This window comes from Podarcis tiliguerta (genome assembly GCF_965153285.1).
Source record: "Podarcis tiliguerta genome assembly, chromosome: 11".
Lineage (NCBI taxonomy): Eukaryota > Metazoa > Chordata > Lepidosauria > Squamata > Lacertidae > Podarcis > Podarcis tiliguerta.
The window spans coordinates 26,413,651-26,440,567 of record NC_139544.1 but is presented as its reverse complement, the minus strand read 5'-3'; the positions used below and the strand labels follow the sequence as shown (position 1 = coordinate 26,440,567).

At 44.1% G+C, this 26,917-nt stretch overlaps 1 long non-coding RNA gene across 1 annotated transcript; it reads left to right on the top strand.

Annotated features, from left to right (window-relative positions):
- The first annotated feature begins 8,178 nt into the window (after positions 1 to 8,178).
- On the top strand, positions 8,179 to 26,657 carry LOC310660165. Its single transcript, XR_014503263.1, has 3 exons — positions 8,179 to 8,345; positions 17,218 to 17,322; positions 26,537 to 26,657. It is a non-coding gene; the product is annotated as an uncharacterized lncRNA (long non-coding RNA).
- The last annotated feature ends 260 nt before the right edge of the window (positions 26,658 to 26,917 follow it).

The following is a 26,917-nucleotide window of genomic DNA, read 5'->3' as shown; positions in this document are numbered from 1 at the left end:
GATTTTGTTTTGCTCGTAAGATGCAGATTAGCGGGCTAGAGCTCCACCAGAGGAACAATATTATCGTAATGAGTCTGCACGTGGCCCCATGCTGACATTACAAGTCTCTTTGGGATGGCCTTGGGCAAAATACACACACAAGGAGTCATTTCAGAAGATGAGCAGGTGGAATAGATTGAGCAATTTGCTCTTACTGGTAATGGTCGTTTGGGGAAACGTGATTTTATTTTTGGTTCCCTTTTCCTTCCCTAGAGTTTTCTACGGCACTTTTTTTTAAAAAAAGTAACGGTAACAAATGATAAGTTAATTGTAGACACATTATCCAGCAGCTGTCAATAGCCATCTCATTCAACTCCAGCTTTGCAAGCAACTGCAACAAAGAACCGGATGCCAAGCATTGTTTTGTTTGGGCAGCTAAGTTTTCAGTTCATTGTGATAATGGCCAAAATTGAGGAGCATTTGGTAAATCATCTTTCTCAAGGCGTATACTAATATGTGAATGGATGATTCAAGGGACAGTGAAAGGTTGCCTGGATAGCCCAGTTGGTTAGAGTGTGGTGCTGATAACACCAAGGTTGCATGCTCGATCCCTGTATGGGACAGCTGCATATTCCTGCATTACAGGGGGTTGGACTAAATGATCCTTTGGGTCATTTCCAATGCTACAATTCTATAAGTGCTGGTAAAAAAATTTGCCGCATCCCTATTTGCTCCACCATCCTTCAGCCCAAGTATATGAAGGTTCTATTTCACATGGATTAAACCCTTTCTCCCTTCAAAGTTCCTTTGCCACCCTTTTGTCCCCCAAGCTAGTTTTTTCCAGAGTTGACTGGATTATTTAAAAAAGAATGGTAATTGCACATTGGTAGTAGTAGTAATAATAATAATAATAATAATAATAATAATAATAATATGCACCAAGTACATGGGTGAAAACTACTGGTGGTGACAAATTTCAATATTTCAGAACTACTCACATTTAAGTCCAAAATGCTCACTCCAGAATGCCCCAATTTATTTCAACGTGTATACCCTTTTTAAAATAACAGTTTTAAAGGCTTTGTAGCCCTGTAAACCCAGGGGTATCCACTGCCACAAGCATGGGAATTGTGGTTTCCAGTTCCACTCAGTTTCATAAGTTGTGCTGGTAGGCACTGGAACTTACAATTCCCATGCACCTCCTTGACAAAGCCCTTGAGAATGAGCCATATGCAGCTTCTGCTTTCTCCAGCCACCAAGATTGCCAACACATCCTCTTTTGCAAGAGGAAGTTTGCTTGGGGAAATGCCAGGTTGGCAGAGAAGTCTGGAGACAAGCTCCTCTGGGCTTGTGTACCACCACCACCCCGCAACATTTCTTAGTGGCATTTTATGAAAGTCTAAGTTTTCTCTGATAGCTCGTTTTTACAAAGTCTTCCCAGAAGTCTAAGTACAACGCAGCTTGCAAGAGAGGCATCTCATCCACAGTACCACTATGGGTGGCAGAACTTTTAGCCTCAATTGACTGAGTCAGGTTACCATGGTAGAGGGATTCAGCAGGCAGGAGTGTACTTGCTGCCAAAGGCTTGGTATGGAGAAGGAATGGGGAACCTAGTTCCTTCCAGATGTTGAACTCCTAACAATGGCCAGGGAGTTGTAGTCTAATAACATCTGGAGGATTGCAGGCTAGCCAGCCCCTGGTGAAGAGGATTATGCAGATGGAAGAGAAGGAGGTCTGAGAGCTACACATGGTGAGGAGCTGTGGAGAAAAGGAAGGAGCCACATTGGTTTGAAATAATCAGGCAAATTTGTGGCCTCAGATCTCTAGTAAGGATTATTAAGCACCATATTCATTTAAAATTCTGTATAAATATTTTTTAAAGGTGAGGATAAGAGACATCATCCCTTGCTGTGATCTTACCGGTGGAAATCAGCTAATCGTAAAAGATGGCCACAACTCAGCAAAGAGCAGTCTGCACACTTTTCTCCATGTGACTCTTGGCTACTGCATACATACAGCTCATACATAGCTCAGTTGGTTAGAACGTGGTGCTGATGATGCCAGGGTTGCAGGTTTGATCCCCATAGTGGGATAGCTGCATACTCCTGCATTGCAGGGGGTTGGACAAGAGGATCCTCAGGGTCCCTTCCAACTCTATGATTCTATCATTTGCAAGAAGGTGCTGCAGAGGAAAATGGGGGCAAGAATCTATTGACTCATGTATCTTGCTTGGGCATGCTGTGAGTTTTCCAGAAGACTGTGCGTACCACTTTGAATGCCCTCTTTCCCTGGCAGGTGATGAATGTTTGGTCATTAATAAAGCACACTTTTTTTGTATGTGTAAGGTCTCAGGTTCATTCCTTGATATATTCAGTTAAAAGAATCTTGTGTATTTAAGCTACAAAAGACCTGTAAGGCTGAGACCTTACAGCTGGTCAGAGTATGCCAATGGCCTCATCTACATGTGCTGTTTTTAAAAATAGCATAAAACGAATTCTTGTGAGCTGCATAAACACTGCAATGTAAGCCACTCTATATTTTACTGGGTTATTATAATTCTGCTTTTGTTTGGTTTTGCATAGCTAATCATGGCAAGGGGTAAATTGTGCTGCTGGATTTTGAGATTTCTGCAAGCGTTGCCCACATAATTTCAAACTAGTTTTTACCCTCATGAGGGCTAGAAAACCTTTTGAAAAAATGAAACCTGAGCTTCTCAGGAAGCTGATTTCCCTTCCTTCCCCGTATCGCTTCCTGCACTGCTGTGGAATAATAGCTTATACACATTTCTAATTAAAGAAGCAGCTCCTTATACCCGTTCTGTGAGCTGCTTTATAATTAGGAATGTGTCTATGCTATGATTCTGTGGATTGGGGTGTTTGTTTTTAATGACATCACTGCTGTATAAGTATAGGAATACATCTGCATTTCTGATATGTAGGTAGACCATGAAATGTCAATACATGTTTTATTTGAAAATTGTGCTAGACAATATTCTATCATTTTAATCAATCTGTTTTTCAGGATTATAATTTTTCTCTGAAAATAAATATGTATGCTCCGGTTTGCTACTTGTGCTTAAAAAACACACAATCTTTTTCCAGATTTGCCTGAGGCTGTTAAATAGCAACTAAGAGTATTATTAATGATTTACACAGTGAAAGCCTCCATTCATCTAGAAAATGAGCCCCTATGCAAGGCAAATAACTGTTGCAGGTGTGAGATTTTAGGATCAAAATACAAGGGTTATTGATTTTATAATAGCTATAATTAAGCAGTAATTGGGTAAATCTCTATGTTGTTATTGACTCAATCTCACTGGGGTAACTTCACACGAACAATCAACTCAAATAAAAGTAAATATAAATATTCAGACTGTAGATCTTAGCAGGTGTGTGGACTTGCGTGCTTCCAGTTCTATTACTCCGGAACAGATGGTGTGTTGCTGATTGTTTGCTTAGGACTTTTAAAGTTCTCAAAGGTGCAGTAATGGGTAGAGCTAGACAAAACGGAGGATGTAACATTGAAACCAGACATTACAGGCCTGTTTGGACGAAAATGGCTTCTAAAGTGATTTGACGGGAAAGTGACTGTGGGGGAAATGGGGGATGGGAGAAAACTAACAAAATTTAGGAAATGGGTAACTATTTCAGTTAAATTTTATATTTATAAACTTTTCAAATCAGGTCCGTTCGTGTTCCAAAGAATGTCTTCTAACAAAAATAAGCAACTCGCCCCAAAGACCAGCCAACATACCTGAGAACTGGAAAGTGGTGAATATGAGACCAATTTCTGAAAAGGGATCCAGTGAAGATGCTGGAAATTGAAGGACAGTTAGTTTTATGTGTCTTCCAGGAAAATGGATGGGGAGTATGGTTGAAGATAAACTGCAGAATATGTAGGTGCTGAAGCAGAATCAGCATGGCTTCTGAAAGGACAAGTCCTGTTCCATTAACCTATTAAGAGTTCTTTGAGAACGTCAACAAGCATATAGTCAGAGGTGATGCTGTTGGAATAGTGTTCCTTGAATTCCAAAAAGTACCCCACCAAAAACTCCTGAACAGGCTTACCAGGAATAAGAGGAGAGGTCCTCTTGTGCATCAGGAACTGGTTAAGTAGCAGGAAGTAGAGAGTAGGAATAAATAGACAGTTCTCCCAATGGAAGGATGTAGAAAGTGGCACCCATCAAGGGTTTGTTTTAGGACAACCGCTTTTTAACTTTAACAATCTAGAGTTGGGGGTGAGCAGTGAGGTAGCCAAGTTTGCCAACTGTCCTAAATTCTTCAGGGTTAAAACAAAGATGGATTGGGAAGAGCTCCAGAAGGATCTCTTGAAACTAAATTAAATGTGCATAAGATATGATCGTGCTGATTAATCAGCAAAAACCTCTAAGTTCTTTATATATGACAATATAAAATATTCAAAACAAATACAGATAAAAATCAAACTTTAAAAACAAATACAGATACAGTGGTGCCTCGCAAGACGAAATTAATTCGTTTTGCGAGTTTTTTCGTTATGTGAGTTTTTTCGTCTTGCGAAGCACCACTGTGTATTGACGGTTTCCCATAGGAATGCATTGGCGGTTTAAAAAAAAAGGCGCAAGACGTTTTCGTCTTGCGAAGCAAGCCCATAGGGAAATCCGTCTTGCAAAGCAACTCAGAAAACGAAAAACTCTTTCGTCTTTCGAGTTTTTCGTTTTCCGAGGCATTCGTCTTGCGAGGTACCACTGTATAATACACATCAGTATATGTAAAATCAGCAGTATATTGAAACAATTTCTTAAGTTAGCTTTCTGTCCCAACAATAAGTTTTATTGCCTTATCCCCAGTCGTATGAGCCTCCATCTCCAGCAGGCGGCACCCCCCGTAACTCTCTCCACCGCCGGTGCCCCCACCTGGGATGCGCATTGCGGTTGGCACACCCCCCTGGGATGCGCAGCACCGCTGCTAGCTCCTCCTCTGCTTGTCCCTATGGGCATGGTGTGGCACGCCCCATCCCTAGCCCCTATGGGGACCGCGCGGCGCGGCGTGTCGAGTCCCTATGGGTGGTTCGCCCTGCTCCTGGGTGCACCACCCCAGGTGCCCACAAGGCTTCCTCTGCCACTGTTTGTGGTACAGCTCAGAAATATGCTCTGTTATTTGTGTCTTAGGCTGGAGTAATACTATGAAGTGGTCGTGCGGTATGCACACGTGTGTGTGTGTGTGTGTGTGTGTGTGTGTGTGTTAGCAGTGAAGGCCCAGCGTCTTCCCTGATCAAGAACATCTCCATGTGGAATAGATCATCTTCACTCTGCCAGCAAATCAGCTTCTGGGGAAGGGATGCACACAATACTTGAACTCCTCACTTGCCCTTCAAACAGGAAGTTTTTATTGGCAGGGTTGATTCATTCAGCAGATGCGCCAGGGGCAGCCTGCCCCGTTTTACCACCTGAGGCAAAACAGTAAGGTGCTCCACCCATGCCCCCCCCCCCAAGCCTTGCTTACCAGAGTCATGTGGCCACAGTAGTAGTTTCTGGGTTCCAGCAGTGGCCCACTACCACCACAGGAGAAGTGAGAGAACCTGGAAACCAGCACTGCAGCTGCTTCTCTTGCAAAGGCAGGGTCAAGACATGGGGGGGACGGGACGAGGAGCTAGATATGCCCCCTTCCACGTTTCTGAGCGGATTGCAGACGTAATAATTCAGCCGGGCTCTTTGTGCTGTTGAAAATGAATCAAAAAGCTGCAACCAAGGAAGCTCTTCGAATCCAACAGTTTTAATTTGTCTATCAATTTAAACAATGCATGATGAAATTGGGATCTTCCCCATCACACAGCCTTTGCTCATGAAGGGATGTATACCAGTTACTGGCAGTGGTTTAGTATGTGTGTGGGACAGCACAGGGGATGGTTGCCCCAGGTGGAGAATTGTTAGGGGTGCAAAATTTTCAACACCCAGTGCAATATAGGTGCAACCCCATAGTCACCTTTGACCAGACTTAACCATCCAGGGGTCCTTTACCTTTTACCTTTATAACTGTGGTGCTGTAGTCTAAACCACTGAGGCTCTTGGGCTTGCCAATCAGAAGGTCAGCAGTTCGAATCCCCGCGACGGGGTGAGCTCCCGTTGCTCTGTCCCAGATCCTGCCAGCCTAGCAGTTCGAAAGCATGTCAAAGTGCAAGTAGATATGGTAAATAGGTACCACTGTGGTGGGAAGGTAAACAGTGTTTCCGTGCACTCTGGTTTCCGCCACAGTGTTCCATTGCACCAGAAGCAGTTTAGTCATGCTGGCCACATGATTCAGAAAGCTGTCTGTGGACTAACACCGGCTCCCTCAGCCTGAAAGCGAGATGAGCACCGCAACCCCATAGTCTTCCTTTGACTGGACTTAACCTTCCAGGGGTGCTTTACTTTTTACCTTTATAGCTGTGTGCTTCCATTACTGGGCTTCATTGAAAACCGCTTATCCATGTGAAACAGGAAGTGGCCTCTCCAAACAATGGAGCGACTTTTCATTCCTTATCTCAGTGGCTGCAATCTCCTGTGTGACACGGGCACCGTTAGGCAGTTGAATGTGTATCCTCACTCTGTCTGTTGCCCTTAGAATTCACTTGCAGGCTCACTAAAGGCATCTTGTCGGCTGCTGGGCTAGACAGGCCTTGAGGGCGAATCCAGCTGTGTTCTTCTTATGTTCTCTAAAGGGGAAATGAACAAATGAGTATAATAAAAGATTAGTGCCCTGAACTGCAAAATGATTGGCCAAACGGCAAATTTAGCAATGGAGTTCAGTTTGTAAACTTACGACCCTTATCAGAGATTTAACTAAAGTTAATGACCAAAGGAAAAGAACTTGCTCTTTCTTCTCTCACCAGAGCCCTATTTTTACTGAAGAAATAATTCTCTCCAGCTGTCAGTAGATGTCCTCAGTGCCACACTTTATCATCGTACTTGCCTACTCACAACAGCTCTGTCCTCAAATTACAGTTTCCCTGGTTTTTGTGTTTCACATTTCACTCCTTGTAATTAGCCAGAGTACCTTCAAATCATGGCTCATGGAGGTTCCTTTCAGGTGTCAAAAAGCCCAATGGAATTAGCAAGGTGCTCGGAAAGATATATATATTGCACAACATGAGCAACTCTGGGACTTGTCTGATTGGCACCAATGAGCAAAAGGGCAAGGCAACAGAGAGGTGGAAGCATACATGGGCTGAAGTAGGAATGAAAAGGGCACGTCAGTTGGATTGAAGCATTGTGGGTAGTCTCGTGTTTACCCTCTGCAACTTTCTCAAACTGCTGCTTGGGAATTTTTTGAAAGTTTGGGTCAGGAGACTTTGGAAACAAGAACTGAGGATAAGACAAGGCTGAGAATGAGTGGTGGTGGGAGGTTGAGGGGGGCACTTATATCAGCTAAATTAAGATGCCTTTCAAGGGGGAAAATGGGATTCTAGCAGAAATAATTTCTGTTTCTACAAAACCACTCCTCTTGCACTTCTGTGGGGTGCTTTTAAATTTGGAATAACTTTATTTGAGTTCTCTCTCCTTACCCTGAACTCTGTTTTCGTCTCTGAACTGGGACTGTGGAGCTGAAGTGGGGCACACTTTGCTTTCTTCCACAAGTTAGGAGCCACTGGGAGTTAGTACCTCCTGCCACCTAAGAAGATCATCACATCAAGAGGAAAGACTAGACTGGCTCCATCCATTATAGAACCTACAAGTGTCCCTATTTCCCAGGGACAGTCCTGAATTTACAGAAGCCATCCCAGTTTCTCATTTGATCCAGGAATGTCCCGCTTTTCCTTAGGACATCCCTATTTTCATCGGAGAAATGTTGGAGGGTATGCTATTGGCCAGTGAAGAGGCAGTTGCAGGGAGTTTGCTTCCTCCTCCCAGGGCTCCCAGTTGCATGGGGAACCCTTTTCTATGCTTGTGGGAGAATGGGGGTGAGGGATGGAGGTTGTGCTGCAACCTCTGGCATCAGCTGGCATTTCTGCTCCTCTCCTCCTTCAAAATAAACACATAGCAGCCTCTGCACACTTGAGCTTGTCATTTTCCCAATTGCTAATGCTGCTGACACAACCCAGGCGAGGTTTCATCGCTTTGGACTGAGAGCGCTAAGGGTAGATTAGTCGTGTTTTGGCAGTGCATCCACTACAGTCAGAAATGAAGTGTCCCTGAAAAAATACAGACACCTGCCTACCTGCTCTAGGAGTGGGAAGGTGCAAAACTCTGCATTCACAGTCCTATCGCTGTGAACTGGTAGAAACCAGCATGGACTGGCCTTTTCTTACAGGTTTTGGGAACAGAACAGATTCACAATGACAGCAGTCCACCCCCCGCCCTTATGACAGTTTCATCTGTTGAAATGATCTTCCGAAAACTGCAGTTTGGGGTGAGGAGAAAGAGAATATTTTCAGTGCTTCCTCTAATTGTCTCTGGTGATCTATCTGAGGTTTTATAATGAACAAGTTTTAGTGAACTGAATACATGTCTTGAAATGCAACCCCTGGGCACACTTGAAATGATTCTCTGCTTCAATCATACACGGGATGTTTGCATAACAGCAAGTAATTTGTTTTTTTAAAAAATAATAATAATAATAAAAAATAACACTGCTCTTTGTTTTTTGGCAAAATTGCCTATAGATGGCTCCCCTTTCCCTCTGTTTCTGAGATCCATTGATCCCCCAAAATGTGTACATGCTATTTTTGCTTAGAGAAGCAGAGTCGTTCCCCCCTCCCCATTTAGGAAATAGCTTCCCCTTGGAAATGGAATTAGGGGTTTGTTGTCATGGCAACAAAGATTTCAGCACTTCTGTTTCCTACAACATATATCTCTCTGGGTTGCTGCAATTCTAGTGCTTATCAGTGTTTTATCCATTGTGAGTGAGCTTGGTGGTGCTGACATGTAGAACAAACTTCAAAGCAGTGACCTAAGTTATTCTCTGTGGATCAGAGCAGCTGTCACTATATCCCAATTATATGGTTTTCTTTTAGCATTGTGTCCAGTTCTTGAACAAAGTATCATTAAACTATCAAGCTTGCAGTTGTTGCTTTGAAAAGTGATCTCGATGTAAAAATGAACATAATGCCTTTGTGTACAGAGGTGGGTAGGGAAACTGATTGGCTAGAACAACCAGTAAATATTGATAAATAGCGACACAAAGCTTGCCTGGGAGGCGGAATAGGATAATGATGAAGACATGGGCAGCAAACTTCAAAGAATGAGAGGTGCCCACTTAAATCCTGTATTTGAAAATGTAGCAATTATATAGAGAACACAGACATAATCCATGACTACTTCCCGTGGTGTCGTCAGAGTAGTGATTCTGAAATTTTGTAGGCCATTTGACATGGCAATTGTGTAGTCCATGGTTCCATGAGTGCTTCTTGCAGTGCTTCTGTGTGCATAATTTGTCAAAGGCACGTATTTGTCACAGGCCCCCTCTGCACTGTACATTTAAAGAAACAACTGTACATTTAAAGCAACAACAAATAGCCATGACTGTCCCACTGCAAAAATCCTGGGAACTGTAGTTTGTTCAGCATGCTGAGAGTTGCTTTTGTTGTTGTTTAGTCGTTTAGTCGTGTTCAACTCTTCGTGACCCCATGGATCAGAGCACGCCAGGCACTCCTGTCTTCCACTGCCTCCCGCAGATTGGTCAAACTCATGTTCGTAGCTTTGAGAACACTGTCCAACCATCTCATCCTCTGTCATCCCCTTCATCTTGTGCCCTCCATCTTTCCCAACATCAGGGTCTTTTCCAGGGAGTCTTCTCTTCTCATGAGGTGGCCAAAGTACTGGAGCCTCAGCTTCATGATCTGCTAGGTGATCCTTAATCCCCTCATAGAGCTACAGTTCTCAATTCCCTGGGAAGAGGGATTGACGGTCCAACTATTCTGGGAATTGTAGCTAGGAGAGGGGAATAGCAGTGGCACAACCTGGGGTCTCCAATTTCAGTGGCACCCTGTGAAACACCAAAGTTTGGCTCTCCCTGCCTCTCACCTTCCATTCTATCTCATAGCTGCAGCACCCCGGGCGCCCCCGCCCCAAAGGCTCCATGCCTATGCAACCAAACCGGTCACATTCTCCTAAATTCATCTCTGGGAATAGGGTTCTCTTAGGAACTCTAAGCACCCTTAACTACAGTTCTCAGAATTCTTTGGGAGGGGAAGCCATGACAGTTTAAAGCGGCATGATACTGCTTAAATACATTCTGAAGATGGGGATTTGTACACCAGGAGGTTTGTCAGGCGGCCCAGATAAGCGAAAGTTCTCTGCGGACAACTCTACAGCATACTTCACGCATTTGCCCTTCGTGCTTTAGATCTGTTGAAGGAAACACCAGTTTAACATTGGTGCTGTGTGGTAAACAACTCAGTCATTTTACATGGTGTGTGAAGAGATTGTCTTGAGGCAGACCTTAGCCAAGTGCCAAAATTTGATAGCGGAACCACAAGCTCTTTACAGACCTCCGTGATGGTAGTGTGGAAGGATGATCCCACAGCTATCCTAGATGAGATTCTGTGTTGCCCAGCTTGCCTGCCTGCTAATATTTGGGGGGAAACTAGACCAAACTGCAACCGAGTGTTCAGAGAAAAACAAACTTCACTTGCAGAATCTTTAACCTATTTTTAGAGTTCAGCCTATTAAATGTATGAAATAATGTTATGTGATTCATCCTGAATCACATCATTCCAAAGGGCCCTGAAGTTCCATGGAATAGCAGAGATTTGGATATATTTATCTTGTTTCATGTTGTCATGTTAGGGAATGAGCATGTTTTAAAGGCCAGAGAGTAGGCAAATTCTAGTATTTCCTGCTATTTCAACATGGCCTTTTTACTTCAAAAGAACATCAACCTCTATCCAGCATTTCTTTAGCTGTGCATAAAACAATACAGTGGTACCTCAGGTTAAGAACTTAATTTGTTCTGGAGGTCCATTCTTAATCTGAAACTGTTCTTAACCTGAAGCACCACTTTAGCTAATGGGGCCTCCTGCTGCCCCTGCGCCGGTGCTGCATGATTTCTGTTCTCATCCTGAAGCAAAGTTCTTAACCCAAGGTAATATTTCTGGGTTAGCGGAGTCTGTAACCTGAAGCTTATGTAACCTGAAGCGTATGTAACCCAAGGTACCACTGTATCAAGGAGGGGAGGCTGTGTCTGCAACTACAGGAATCCAGATCGCACTTTGTCGTATGGCTCCTTCTTTCTGGGTGTTTCCTCCTCCCACGTTGCTCACTTGCGCCGTTCCATCCTCTTGAATGGAAAAGGGTTTTAACTCGGTGGTAGAACATCTGCTTTGCATGCAGAAGGTCCCAGGTATAATCTTCTGCATCTCCAGGTAGAGAGCCACTGCCAGTCAGTTTAGACCAGATGTGGGGAGGGACAGTCCCAGAATTATGAAAGCCATCCTGGCTTTTGATTTGATCCTGGAACATCCCTCTTTCCCCCACCAGCACCACTGTCAGTGAGCTTAGGGAAGAGGATGAGCTGGCGTTGTCCTGAGCATCCCGTTGCCTCTCCATAGCAGCCACTGCCAGCCAAGGGATGCGGGTGGCACTGTGGTCTAAACCACTGAGCCTCTTGGGCTTGCCGATCAGAAGGTCGGTGGTTCGAATCCCCATGACGGGGTGAGCTCCCGTTGCTCTGTCCCAGCTCCTGCCAACCTAGCAGTTCGAAAGCATGCCAGTGCAAGTAAACAGATACCGCTGCGGTGGGAAGGTAAACGGTGTTTCCGTGTGCTCTGGATTCTGTCATGGTGTTCCATCGCACCAGAAGCAGTTTAGTCATGCTGGCCACATGACCCGGCAAGCTGTCTGTGGACAAACGCCGGCTCCCTCGGCCTGAAAGCGAGATGAGGCCCATAACCCCATAACTGCCTTTGACTGGATTGAACTGTCCAGGGTTCCTTTAGCTTTACCTTTTACTACTGGCCTCCTCCCTTGGGCAGCTCATAGCAGCTGCAGGAGAGTGGGCAAGGAGGAGGAGAGGCTGCTCCCAGCAAGTCTTGACATGCCAGCTTTAAGGGGCAGGCAGAGGGCAGGGCCGCCCTGGGCAAGAAGGGGGAGCAGAGTATGATGCATCGTGATTTTAAAAAAATGCTTTGTGCACTCATGTCTAATCTTCCTCATTTCTAAAATCTACTGTATTTTTTGCCCCATAGGACGAACCGCCCCATAGGACGCACCTAGTTTTTTTTTTGGGGGGGGGGAAATAAAGAAAAAAAATTTATTTCCCCCCAGGCATGGGGCTGGCGCGGGGGAAGGCTGAGCTTCCCCCGACCCCAGCCCTGAGAACACCCTGCTATCCGCAAGCCTAGGGAGCCTGGCGGGAAGTCGCACCTGTCTCCCCAGGCTTGCGGAGAGCTGCGCGGAGAGCTGCGCGAAGCCCGGGCGCGCTCTTCAGCGCGCCCCAGGCTTCGTAATGCAGGCAGCTCTGCACAGCCCTCGGGAGACCGGTGTGACTTTGCGCCGGGCTCCCAAGGGTTGCGCAGAGCTGCGCGAAGCCCGGGACTGCAGGCAGCTCTGCGCAACCCTCGGGAGACCAGCGCGAAGTTGCGCCGGTCTCCCGAGGGTTGCGCAGAGCTTCCTGAAGCCTGCATTCGCCCCATAGGATGCACACACATTTCCCCTTCATTTTTGGAGGGGAAAAAGTGCGTCCTATAGGGTGAAAAATACGGCATTTATTGGTGTGTGTTCTCCTTTTTGTACATCTACCAAATAATAAAATAAAATAAAATTGGGATTAAGTTGTTTTCTCAGGATGGCAGACAGTGTGTGTGTTGTGTCCTGTTGGAGTAAACAGGGGTGGCAATCGCCTTCTTGTGATAGGAAATGCTCTGCAGGCAGGGGAGATGACCAAAAATGGGGGTTGGGAGTGAGAAATGTCACTATTTTCATCTGAGGAATGTTGGGTGGTACGTGAACAGGAAAGCCGGTTATGCTTCCTATGACATATAAATCCAGGATCGTGTTGTTTCTCCGTACAATCCAGGATCACTTACAAATTTGGAAGGAAGACACCAGGATCCCACATTCAGATCCCATGAGAAGCCAAGACGCCCTAGTTTGTTTCTCCCCAACACACCAGGGAAAGAATGATGTGGGGGTGACTGGCCAGTGAACACCATACATGCTGCTCTTTCCAAATCAAACACGCTAAGCCAGCAACCGTGGCATCTTGTGACATGCAGTTGTGACCCCTAAGTTCTACGAGAACAACTAGGATGCATCAGAATTATCTAACTTCAGCAGATATTGTTGTGGTGAGAAGGCCAATGGAGACAGAACTTAATGCAGAAGAACAGAGGCTTTGATATTTTGCAAGTTATTGCATTAAATCTTAATAAGAAAATGTTTAAAGGTTATATAGTGGGTTGTTTTACAATGCCCTAGTGGTTGTGAGTTATACCTGTGCTTTTGCACTCATTGCACGAAACACTGGAAGGTGAAAGCAACTTTGCTTCTTAGCAGTCAGGTAGTCTATTTGCATCCAAGGTTATTATATGGGTTGTAAACAGCCATTTCCCTCATGCCAAAATGTGTTGCTGAGCGAGTTCCATCATGCCCCATCGCTACACTGATTCAGGTGGTTGGCGAAGACCTGGCCTTTAAAAAAAAAAATGTCAAATTTAACAAAGAAACAACAAATAACAAAGATAGATTTTTTTAAAAAAAGTTGGGGGGACGACACACACCCGACAATAACAATACACACTATGAGTTCATTTGAGACTGTAATAGCCACAAGCTTTTCCTTCTAAAATTAAACATATAAATCAATATAAGCCCCCTAGATGTCCAAACAGGTATCCACACAGAATTGGTATTTATTAAAAATATATATGTTGAAATGCAGCAAGGGTGGTAAGGTCCTCAGACCATTGCATAATGGATGGTGGGTATTGATTCTTTCAGGCTCAAAGTGCAAGTCTCTTGTCAACCATAAGAGATTCCAACATCCACATTTGTTGTGCTGCTATTAATTCCTGTACTGTAGAAATATAGTTCAAAAGTACGTGAGCATCTGGCAATGCTGAAGATTTTGCTAGTACACAATTCATATGCGTAACAATTTCAGGCTAGGATGAATATATCTCCAGATACATCATATGCCTCAATGAGGCCTTTTTAGCATGAGACCTTCATCATATAATTATTAGACAGTGCCTTCCAGAACAAGCATTGTGGACTCAAATTGAGACTGGTGGATCAGTATTTCATCCATCCATCCATCCATTTAATTTATATACCACCCTTCATCCATGGATCATAGGGCAGTTTACAGTATAAAAACCACAAAAATATTTAACATACAAACCCACCCCCACATTTCGACTCTAGAGAAATGTTCTGTGTAGATTCCCAGACAATTTCCCATTGTTTAGGTTGTACAGCACATTCTAATTCCCTGTTCCAGAACTCTCTTAAGTTCTGAATAAGCAGCAGTCATGGTTTCAGCTTTATTAGGAGATCCAATAATTCACTTAAATAATTCAGGAGATACTGAAGCACTCAAAGCAGGTGTTCCATAAACAGACATTGTAATAGGCGTTGTCATTGACAATATTGCCATTCAGCATTCGCTAGTAAATGATATTTAAACCACAATATGGAAAATGGCCAAAAAAAAAAAAAAAAAATACATCTGGAACTATGAGCTGATCTAATGTATATATCCCACAATCATTCCTTCTACAAAAAGCTGTCTCCCTATCCTCAAATCTGGATTACCCCATAAAGTGATATTTTCCCTAGCATATGGGTTGAATTGTAATTGATCAGACAAGATACACTATGTCACTCTAGTTGCAAAAATTGCAGGTGGTATAGGTCCTTTCCCTGACCAAACTGCGGGAGGCAGTGGAAAACAGAAGTGCCTGGCGTGCTCTGGTCCATGGGGTCACGAAGAGTCGGACACGACTAAACGACTAAACAACAACAACAGCAGCAATAGGTCCTTTCCTTTTATGTACTTAAAAGCTAGTTATCCTGGGAAGGGTTTTCATGCAATCACCTCTAAAATTACTATGCTGTGATATTAATAGGAGAAGGAACTTGCCCATTGTTTGTGTTAAAAGATATGCCTTGTGGTATAAGCGAACATCTAGAAAATGAAATTCTTCTTCCTATACGGGTAGTTGCATTCTCTCTAGTGAGAAGTGAAGAGGAGAGTTGTCCCACTGATCTTTGAAAAATATATTCACTACACTGAAATATCATCACACTACTTCAAATGGTTGGTGAAGAATCCCCCCCAGCAGTGTATATTTTGCTGGTTCCCTTCCATGTTAAGTTTATGCTGCTAGAATTTGTTCAACACTTTTCATATTGCTTGCCTCCAGGCTGCCCATATTTTGCAGGAAGGATTCAGTTGCATAGGTTTGTGCAATTAAAGTGGATTAAAGCACTCTGACGCAACAAATCCACACAAAAAACCAACAACCCAGACTGACTTTTTGTGGTTAGGAAAGTGACAGATAAATGTACGTATAACCACCATGTAAGCAAATCCCAATGAACTCAGGATGAATGCTCATTGTCACATGTTTGTGAGAGCAAGCAAATCAGAGTGAATGCTCCATAAAACTGGACATTGTCTAACCTCCTCATAAGTGTGTTGCAAGCAAATCAAGACAAATCTGCAATAAACAGGAAGAGCACATTGTTACCTTATTAGTTTCAGTGCACATTAGTTTTTGTTTCCAAGGAATTATGTTTCGTTTCTTCTGTTTTTATTTTTGTCTGTTTGGAGAAACAATTCATATTATTTCTTTAAAATAATAATATTAATAATGGTGATGTGTTTTCTTCCAAATCATTTTTTACCGATACGCAAAATTCTGCAGTCAATTGTTTCATCGGTTCACTAAGATTCCTTTAACCAAAATAAAAAATTCCTTCCAGTAGCACCTTAAAGGTAAAGGTAAAGGGACCCCTGACCATTAGGTCCAGTCATGACCGACTCTGGGGTTGCGGCGCTCATCTCGCTTTATTGTCCAAGGGAGCTGGCGTACAGCTTTCGGGTCATGTGGCCAGCATGACTAAGCCGCTTCTGGCGAACCAGAGCAGCGCACGGAAATGCCGTTTACCTTCCCGCTGGAGCGGTACCTATTTATCTACTTGCACTTTGACGTGCTTTTGAACTGCTAGGTTGGCAGGAGCTGGGACCGAGCAACAGGAGCTCACCCTGTTGCGGGGATTCAAACTGCCGACCTTTTGATCGGCAAGTCCTAGGCTCTGTGGTTTAACCCACAGTGCCACCCGTGTCCCTTTCTGCCACCCGCATCCCTTTTAGAGTTGGTCTCTAAGGTGCTACTGGAAGGAATTTTTTTATTTTGTTTTGACTATGGCAGACCAACACGGCTACCTACCTGTAACTATTCCTTTAAACCAGTCCGAGTCTGCAAGCCAGGCACCACTTAACTGGAGTAAGCCCCATTAAAGTCAACAAGACTTACTTCTTAGTAGACATGGTTAGGCTTGTGCTGTGATGTTTAGCTTCGTCTCTGAACATCAGTTGACCTCCGCTTTTCTTTGTTTACTGTCAATGCCTATGCTTATAATCAGTTGCCTGTTCTAAGTTTAGAATACCTGTGCCTCATTAACTGCTCTGAGTGCTTCTTGCTCATCTAATGGTGCATGAAGAACGTTTCTCCCCATGACGGAGGTGAGAGAGCATCTTGGTCTTGTTAGAGGCTGAAGTAGGTTTACAGGCTGATGATGCTTCAGTTATAATTGTTTTTGGAGCAATTTGCCCTTTAGTTCTTCCTTCTCTGAAAATAGCGGGGGGGGGGGCGGGGGGAGAGAGAAAATACATTTTTTAAAAGGCAATAAAGAAAAACAAGTTGAGGGAAGTGTCTTTTCTATTTTAATACTTTCTAATCTTTTGAATGTGAAAGCTGTATTATTATTATTATTATTATTTAAAATTTATAACCCGCCCTGCGAAAGCTGGAGAATGATGATTTCAATTAACCCAATGCCTTTGTAACATGTGTTGGGGGGCGTTATTGGGTTGTTTTGTTTTTTTATTATGTATTGTGTGCTTTTAATATTGCGATTTTAAGTTGCAACCGCCCTGAGACCTGCAGGTATAGGGGCAGTATACAAATTTAATCAATAATAGTAATAATTTATAACTTGCCTTTCCTTCCCAAGGAGCCCAGGGCAGCAAAATGTTTAACAACAAATATCATTTAAAAACTCCCTTAAAAAATCATTCTATCAAACCCTTTGTTTTTGTGCCTCTTTTCTTGCAGCATGTGGATTCAAATCAGAATACCAAGTCATGATATTCACAGTTTTTGCACGCACACTTTACAGGTATAAATGAATGGAAAGAAGAGATGGAAAATGTCCTGCTGGTAAGCTAGTGCAGGGGAACAGGGGTTTGGCGAAACTTTATATAAAGACTGTAATTTAAAGACTGTAATCTGCTCCTGAACAACTTGTGACTTTACAGCCATGGAGCGTAGCCGACCAGGTGCTTGAAAACACTTGGATTTCTACCATTCAAGGCAGAGATGAAAAACAGGAAGTTTATCAAGCCCCTACTGAGCCAGCATGTATGGGTTCAAATTGGGCAGGCGGGTTGTAAATCAAGTGTATTCCAGTGTGATGCAACAGTCGAGGCGTTTGTCCTACATTCGGAGGTGTTTGTTTGCCATGAATGAAAAATCGAGTCAAATAGGAACCATTCAATTCAGTTTCCATTGGTTCTGAAATAAGAAATGGAAACTCTTTCGTCATTCACGTCTATACTAAGTTTCATATGAATGGCTGGGCTTATCTTTCTGTGGTGGCAACGGCAAAGCTGAATTGGGGAAAATGTTGCTGAAGCTCGTATTTTATTTTCTTAGAATGCCCTGATATTTGCGTGTCCGGCTAGCTGTGAAATCCAACGCATGCTTTTCGATTTTCAGAAAGCAAAAATGGGACCCTGAATGTGGACAACGCCCCAAGTTAGGGGTGACACCGCCCGAAAGTGATATGTTCCAGAAGTATGGCACGACATGAGAAGATACAATATGGTAGTTCGCAAACTGGAACAGTCACTTCCAGGTTTGCGGCGTTCAGGAGCCAAAACGTTTGAGAACTAAGCTGTTCAAAAACCAAGGTACAATTGTAGAGTCTTCTTGCTTCATTGGAAATGATGCACCTGGAATTGGAGTTCAGAAATGTGAAACAAAGAGTACAGAGGAAAGCATGTAGGGGCAGTTTTTGTGTCAGGGATGCCTCCACCTGAATTTTGGAGACAGGAGCAAAGGCTGTTGCATAACAGCTAGATATCTTTGCGTAAGAGTATCTCATAAAAAAGGGATGCGGGTGGCGCTGTGGGTTAAACCACAGAGCCTAGGACTTGCCGATCAGAAGGTCGGCGGTTCAAATCCCCGCGATGGGGTGAGCTCCCGTTGCTCGGTCCCTGCTCCTGCCAACCTAGCAGTTCGAAAGCACGTCACAGTGCAAGTAGATAAAGAGGTACCGCTCAGGCGAGAAGGTAAAAGGTGCTTCCGTGTGCTTCTCTGGTTCCGCCAGAAGTGACTTAGTGATGCTGGCCACATGATCCAGAAGCTGTACGCTGGCTCTCTCTGCCAGTAAAGCGAGATGAGCGCCGCAACCCCAGAGTCGGCCACAACTGGACCTAACGGTCAGGGGTCCCTTTACTTTACCTTTATCTCATAAAAAGGAAGGTGGGGAACATGTGGCTCTCTAGATATTGTTGAATTTTAGCTCCCATCAGCCGTAACCAGCATGGCCCATGGCCAAAGGTGATAAGGGCTGTAGTCCAACAACATCTGGGAGCCACAGGTTCCCTACTCACATATTAAAACTGTTTTATTTAATGGCTTCTCACTGCAGGCTCCTGGAGTATTTTTATGGGGCTATAATAGCAACGGAATAAATAATGCATTGAGCTCATCAATAAAGCTACATATCAACCTCAGCAATTTGTAACATTGGGTATTTTTATTTGTTTAGAATATTTGTATCTCCCCTACCAAGCAAGAGTTCACAAGACAGCTCTGTAGAATGTCTGATGGTTGCCCGATGATAGCTATGCCTCCTGACTGCTAAACATAATGTGTGAGTTATTTCTTACACTTAAGAAAAGGCAGATTAAGAAATGTGGGGCTAGATGGGTTCTATTTCTTTATGCAACTGATTCCACGAATGAGGGTTATGCAATTTTGGAACATAATCTTTGCATCGGCACTTGAAAAAAAGAAGACGAGAGAATTAGGACCAGATTGTGTTAACTTAAGTTTGAGTGCTGCTTTGCGACAAGTTCTGCAAGTAAAAACCAAAGAAGCTGAAAGCACAAACCAATTCACTTAGGATTCAATTTCTGTTGCACAAAGTAAGATATCATTTGTAGCACAATGTGATGCATCTTCTGAGCTGACAGAAGGACCAGAAGCCATTAAAAGCATATAAAAATAGGCATTTCAGAGAGATCTCACTGCGTGCATTAAGTATGTTATTTAACACAATCCTGAAGGCTTCTACAATAAGGGCATTTACACAGGATGTGGTTGCCATGTTGAAGCCACTTTAAATTGCCTCCTGCAGTAATGGGTTCTGTGTGGCAAGCTACCTGCATCCAAGCTCACCCAGGGATAGCTGTGGGTGGGATTCCTGCATTTCAGGGGGTTGGACTAAATGATCCTTGGGATCCCTTCCAACTCTACAACTCTGTGATTCCATGATTCTAATGGGTTGCCATGTGATACGGGGATCTGTCCCATATCTTACAGAAATGATTTGGTCTCAAAAACTACCTCAGAATTTCTTCAGCAAGTGTTAATGTCAACTACAACTTGATATATTCTGAATATTCAAGTAGTCACTGAATCATCAGTATTTGACACCAGGTGACATTTGATTTCAGTACTCGACAGCCTTTTATCATCGATTTGCAGTGATATTTAGCACTGGACTGTGGAACAGGTGGCATGCAATGATATTTAGTATGTGACAGCCCCAGACAGACAACATGCAATTGTATATATATATATATTATTTGACAGTTGGGAGATTGAAAGCTACCCTATTAAGCACCTGCCAAACACAAAACAATCAGAAAGTGGCACTTCCAAAATTCAAGCTTGAAACCTAAATGCAGAAATTAGGAATTCTTTTTATAACTTTGTTAATTTATTAAACTTGGTGAAATTTGACTCCGGCTCCATTTTTTACAATATGGATGTGATAATGCTTTTTGCAGTTCTCATTTTATGAAAGTTCTTCTTATAGAATCATAGAATTGTAGAGTTGGAAGGGACCTCAAGGGTCATCTAGTCCAACCCCCGCAATCTCAACTAAAGCATCCATGACAGATGACCATCCAATCTCTGCTTAAAAACCTCTAGTGAAGGAGAGCCCAATGCCTCCCAAGGGAGTCTGTTGCTTGTCTAGACCCCGCAACCACCCCCTCGTTGAAGAATAAAACACACCAGGACACAGATATTAGGTTAATGTTATTGGGCAAATTTTGGCTACAACTTTATTGATTACAGAATGTGAGCGGTAATTGGCTTAGGCATTGAGTGGACCAGACTATATCTGACTCCTGCCCCTTGTGCAGGGGGTCCGGTAAGGGTAAATGAAATATACTCGGAGCTGAGTGTGGATTTCATGCTCTTTATTCAGCTTATAGTAGTTAGGAATGGAATTTCCCCCGAAATGTCTGCTTTATATACATTATTTACACAATGGACCCCATGTGATTGGCTAGTTCCAGGATTCTCCTGTAGGCCAATCGGGTTGTGGATTCACTTCCACCTGGTGTTGGATTGGGTGGCTCCTGCGGACCAATGCATTCTGGATCCTATTGTTCTAGGACCAATCAGACTGCAATTTGGATCCCATTCAACTCAGTGCATAACAGTAAACCACCAGAAGGGGGAGCCCCATCGATGCAGACAAAGTCGAGCTCCCCCACGTGTTCCCGGCAGGGTCGTGTCATGGCCCTAGCCCCGCCCTGGGCTTCAGACAAGATCCACGCCCCCGGATCCCTTTAACGGAATACCCTTAAGCTTGGAGGGGCAGGTGATGGCCACACCTCCCCTCCCCCATTAAAAGGTCAAACAATGCCTAACCGCAGAACCTCACAAAGTTGTGACAATTGCTACGAGGTAGGCGAAAACCAAATGGCCCATGCCATTTTGCCAAGTGGAAAAATTCCTACCAAGCCCCTCAACGGCGACCAACTGAGGTCCATAGGAAGGCCAATGAAAACCTGCAAAAGGGAGGGAGGGCGGGAGATTGAGGAAGCGAGCCAAGAGGAAGCCCCCCGGCTAGCACCCTCACTTAAATGGTCCTGGCCATGCCCCCACCAGCCGGCTGATTGGCTGGCTGTGTGCTGATGTGGCTGGGATCCCCAGGGCAAATGTGGAACTTCGTCCCCCGCCCCTGGGGGGAGTGGGTGACTACGTGGTCCACCGCAACTCCTCCCCACTAGGAAGTGGAGCGGATTTCCTGGCAGCTCTTACTTCATGAAGTAACTTTTAAAGTCCTTTTCAAATAATACCCCGCAAAGCACCTGCATTTAGCTTCTGTTCATTTCATACAGAATTTGGAATAATGGCAGGGGGGTGGACTAGATGATCCCCCAGTCCCTTCCAGCTCTGCAATTCTAGGAAAGCTGCATTGATTCGGAACACCTAGCACTAAGCTGAGGCTTTCTAACAGAAAGAGGTTCCTCCCCAGGGCTTGTGCAATGAAACAACCATGAATTGTTGATCGAATCGGCCCCTTTCCTTTAAATTATGCTGAGTGGTGGTGCGAAAGTAAGAAAAACCTCAAATGACAAACAGCAGGCTACAAGGACTCAGCATCGCTTTTCATTTCTTTGCTTTTGTCAGTGTTTGTCAAAAAGCTTTAATGGTTTCCAAAACCATTTATTCCTTCCATTACTGGCTTTTTCAAAACCTCATAATATTTAAAACACTTACCGTAATTTCATTTCTTAAAAGAACATCATGCAGGTATATAATTAGCGTGGGATCAAACTGGATTCCCCCCCCCCCCCCGCCTGTAAAATACAGCTGCAATCAGCTGAAATGCCAGCTAAGGCTGTAATCCTTGATGCATGTACCTCAAAGCAAGCTCCATCAAACTCAGAGGGCTTACTTCTGAGGAAATAACAATAATTTTATTATTTGTACCCCACCCACCTGACTGAGTTGCTCCAGCCACTTGGGGGGTGGGCTTCCAACACATACAAAAGCATAACAAAACATCTAAGATTAAAAACATCCCTACATGGCCTTCAGACATTTTCTAAAAACTGTGTAGTTACTGATCTCCTTGATATCTGATGGGAGAGTGTTCCACAGGGTGGGTGCCACTACTGAGAAGGCCCTCCATCTGGTTTCCTGTAGCTTCACTTCTTGCAGTGAGGGAACCACAAGAGCTGGACCTCAGTTCCGGGCTGAACGATGGGTGTGTGTGTGTGTGGACTACAACTCCCATCAGCCCTGACCATTGGGCCATGCTGCCTGGGGCTGATGGGAGTTGGATTTCACCAACAGCTGAAAGTGCCGCATCCCCGATCTAGTCCTACCACACCATGTCCCTGCTGTTTCTGATCATGTCTATTTTCCTCTCCTGAGTTCCTCGCTGTGTAGTTTCCTCCCCGTCTTTCTCTGCCATTCCGTCCTACGAATGATTTGCACCATTTCAAGTTAAGATGTTGAGAGAAGAGCTCGGCAGGAAGGCGGATTGTTTCTAAGCTCTTCAAGGCCACTTTTCTTTTCACCTATCAAAAAGCGAGAGAGATTCCTTGAATAGCACAGAGCCTAGGGCACTGTTACGTTAAACGCATTTTAATGACATACAACAGACCTTGGCAAAGATGTTCCTTTAGAAATTCTCATTCTCCCCACCCTCCACCGCCCACCAACCACCTTACAAACAGCCATCCCAATATTAACAAAGTTTGGGATGGCCGGAAAATGGCTTAAGATGTGCATTAGCCTGGATAAGGAGTTGGTTAGAGTATGACGCAAGTGGCGCTGTGGGTTAAACCACAGAGCCTAGGACTTGCAGATCAGAAGGTTGGCGGTTTGAATCCCCGCGACGGGGTGAGCTCCTGTTGCTCGGTCCCTGCTCCTGCCAACCTAGCAGTTCGAAAGCACGTCAGAGTGCAAGTAGATAAATAGGTACCACTCCGGCAGGAAGGTAAACAGCGTTTCCATGCGCTGCTCTGGTTGGCCACATGACCCAGAAGCTGTACGCCGGCTCCCTCGGCCGGCAACACAAGATAAGCGCCGCAACCCCAAAGTCAGCCACGACTGGACCTAACGGTCAGGGGTCCCTTTACCTTTACCTAGAGTATGATGCTGATAATGCCAAGGTTGCAGGTTCGATCCCTATTTGGGACAACTGCATATTCCTGCATTGCAAGGACTTTATTATCCTTAGGGTCCCTTCCAACTCTACAGTTCTATGATCGTATAAATGAACTCTAAGATATGCATTAAAAACAATAGAACTTACGAAGCTGCCTCTTACTGAGGACTCAACTACATTAGTAGAGAAATAGTTTTAAATGCATTATAACACTGCTGACACCAGATGGCGCTGTAGAGTTCCGCCTTTCGCAAATTTGATTTCCCAATATGAGGTTTACAATGCACTTTCCTGAAACCCTTTTTTTAATGATCCAGCCTGAGTCAGGTCGTTGGTCCATATAGCTCAATAGTGTCTACACTACAGGGGACCCTCCCAGCCCTACCAGAAGATGCTGAGGAATTGAACACAGGAATTTTTGCATCTCAGAGTGGGCAAGCAAATATTATGCACACACGTGTCTGCCAATTTTTACTTTTATTTATTTTAAAAAGCAAGCCACTTAGGGACTTCTTTAAAAACAATGTGCTGGTGCCAAACCCTTTCCCATTCACATCTTCCCCATTCCAAATGGCCCCAAACTGTTTTCATCCCCGCTGTGGTGGGTTTCAAAATGAACGTCTGCATTTTGAACACTGTTGGGACGAAGTGTGTGAAAGTTGTTTTAAGGACCATTTGGTGTGGGACGCTGTAGTCAGAGAAAGGGCTAACCACCATTTATGCAGCACCTCAGCTCCAAATCTCGCTCCCTTCCTGTGACTATTTAGTTGCAATCCTTACAACAATCTGGTAAACAGTGCTTTTTTTTCTGCGCCAGAGTGCAGTTCTGGCACCTCTCAGGTGAGTGCCATTGAGGGCTAGCGTTGCCCCAGCCCGCTTCTTGCCTTTAAATACTTCCGAGAAGCCCAAAATGAATATTTCAAGTCAAAACAGAAGCTGGCCAGTCTACACTATTTTTTAGATCTAGCTCCTAGCCACTCCTGGCCTCAATTGGTCAAGCTATGAAATGGGGCCAATTCATATTTCCTTTTCTTCAATCCATCTCCTGTGTACCAGAGGTGCACTTCAAGCTTTCCGGCCAGGCCTCTACCATTGCACACACTTGTGTTGTGTGAGGGCCCTTAGATGGCTGCCTTAGCCATCTGCCTGAATCTAAGATATAGAGGGAGGCAGCAGTACATTTATTTGTCCTGCACCAGAACCAGGGGTGACCCCCAAACCAGACAGGGAGACAGCTTGTTGTAGTTCTTAGCACCTCCATAGGTGGTGAATGTGGCTGTGGTCAAACCGGCATCTGTTCAGGGCTGCCCCAAGGTGTCCGGCAACTTACTGTAACAATTTCATGGTGAGTTTTGGCACCTGTTTTTCTTGGGGGGAAAGCACTGCCTGTAAAGTACAGTGGTACCTCGGGTTAAGAACTTAATTCATTCTGGAGGTCTGTTCTTAACCTGAAACTGTTCTTAACCTGAGGTACCACTTTAGCTAATGGGGCCTCCTGCTGCCATCATGCCACTGCCGTGCGATTTCTGTTCTCATCCTGAAGTAAAGTTCTTAATCCAAGGTACTATTTCTTTTTTTTTGAAATAATTTTTATTAACAGGCCAATCACATCACATTGTTCAAATCACATTAATTCCAAATTATACAGCCAAATTTTAAAATTTTTTGGGGGTACCCATACATCAAGCTCAGCACGAGTCCAAAATTCCAGATGACTCCAGACATCACTTATTTGCTGCTTTTATTAAACAGTTCCATCCAGTTCGATTCGGATAGATCTTTATTACCTTCTTTCTCTTCTTGTTGTTATCATTTATTCCTTTCTTTGCGATCTCTGATGGTTTTCACAAACAGATTGAAGATTTGGCGTCTCTGTGTGGGTTTTGTGCTCTTCCAAGCTCAAATTATTCAGGAACGACCTCTGTTAGTCTTCGGTCGGTCCATTATTTTTCCTCAGGCTAGCCCAATAAATCAGACATTATCAGGGGCTCTGTCAGGTCAAACTTGCATTCCAGCCTTCTTTCTTTTTCAAAATCCTGAATCTCTTCCCCCTCGTCTGTTCTCCTGCCAGCCTGTCTTTGCGAGACGCCATGTTTTTTTAACTGCGTCATAGGAATTTTCCTCCTTCTCGCCTTTCAATCTTCTCGTATTGTAGTCATTTCCCCCACACAGTTTTAAAGTTCTGTTTATGTTTTTTTAAAACGCGACGATCTTATTTCTTTCTAGGGTGGAGGATTATTGTAGTCATATCATGCAAAGGAATTTAAGAGAGTTTTTTCCTCCACCCCCCCCCCCTTCGTTCCAGCCTTACGTTCTCATGGTGGTAATTCATCAAGAGATTTACTTATCCATCCGTCACTCCCGATCACAGAGATGCATTAGTCAGCAGTCCTTATCTCGAGCCTTACTTGATATATGTGCTTCAGCCTTCTTCCGATCCGTTATTGCCAATTAGTCCAATTATAATTCCAGGCTGAAGCAACCAGCACGCGCTGATTGGAATCGGCGTCGGGAAGATCTGATTCCATCGAGGGCTTTTGCCAAGTGTTCCACACCCCCGTCTCTCAGATCAGGGGGTGCATTATGAACACCGCTGGCAGGGCAGCCCCCCCATACCCTTGGGGGGGTAGGAAGGCTGCCTACTTCCCATAGCAGCCCCTTAATACCTCGTATGGGTCAGAGAGATGTTATTGTCGGCCATCTTCCAACGCGCCACCTAGTGGCCCCCCCAAGGTACTATTTCTGGGTTAGCGGAGTCTGTAACCTGAAGCATCTGTAACCCGAGGTACCACTGTATTATAATCACAAATGGCAACACTGAGGCTGAGAGAAAGTGGTTTGCCTTAGAGCCAACTAGTAGGCGTATGGCAGAAGTGAGATTTAAACCATTGGCTTTCTGATTCACAGCATGCTATGCCACACCAGCTCCACAGATTATAATCCAGAGACTTGTGCATAATGTGCAAAAAGTCCCTGACTTGCACTCAGTCTTAAACACATTACACAGTTTTTTCTCTCTTCAACCACTGCAATGAATGTGGGGTTGGAAAAAAAGAATGTAGAGAATAGCGCTTGGAGTTTTTGCTTTTTCGATAGTTTTAAACATTTGTTTTCTAAATATCCTTGGGCCAGACCTAATACATAGAGTGAAAGAGAGCAGGAAAAATATTCAGCTATCATTAAAAAAACATGTAAAGCTACCAGTGTGATTTTTATTTTCTTCAGGCTTCAACACAAAGTCTAAACATTACCTGACAAAGAAAACAACTTTCGAAAATTTGCTAAACTCCACCTTGGCAACACTTTTCAACAGCAAAGGCATCTTGCTCTCACACTCCAAACAACATTCAAGGTAACTCAGATCTGGATCAAGCAAAGAGTCAGCATTAATTTCATAGTAGCTTGTTCTGAGATCTCCAGCCTGATTTCCACATCAAAGAAGGTACACTCTTTTAGTTAGGTTTTGGATACTCTTCCAAACCAAGCCCTCAACTCTCTTGAGCTTTGCCCATCATTAATATTTACCCAAGTCATCATCCAGAAAAACCGGAGGCAACTATTAATTCCTTCTTACTGACTTTAAAATAGAAGAACATGCTTGGGGAC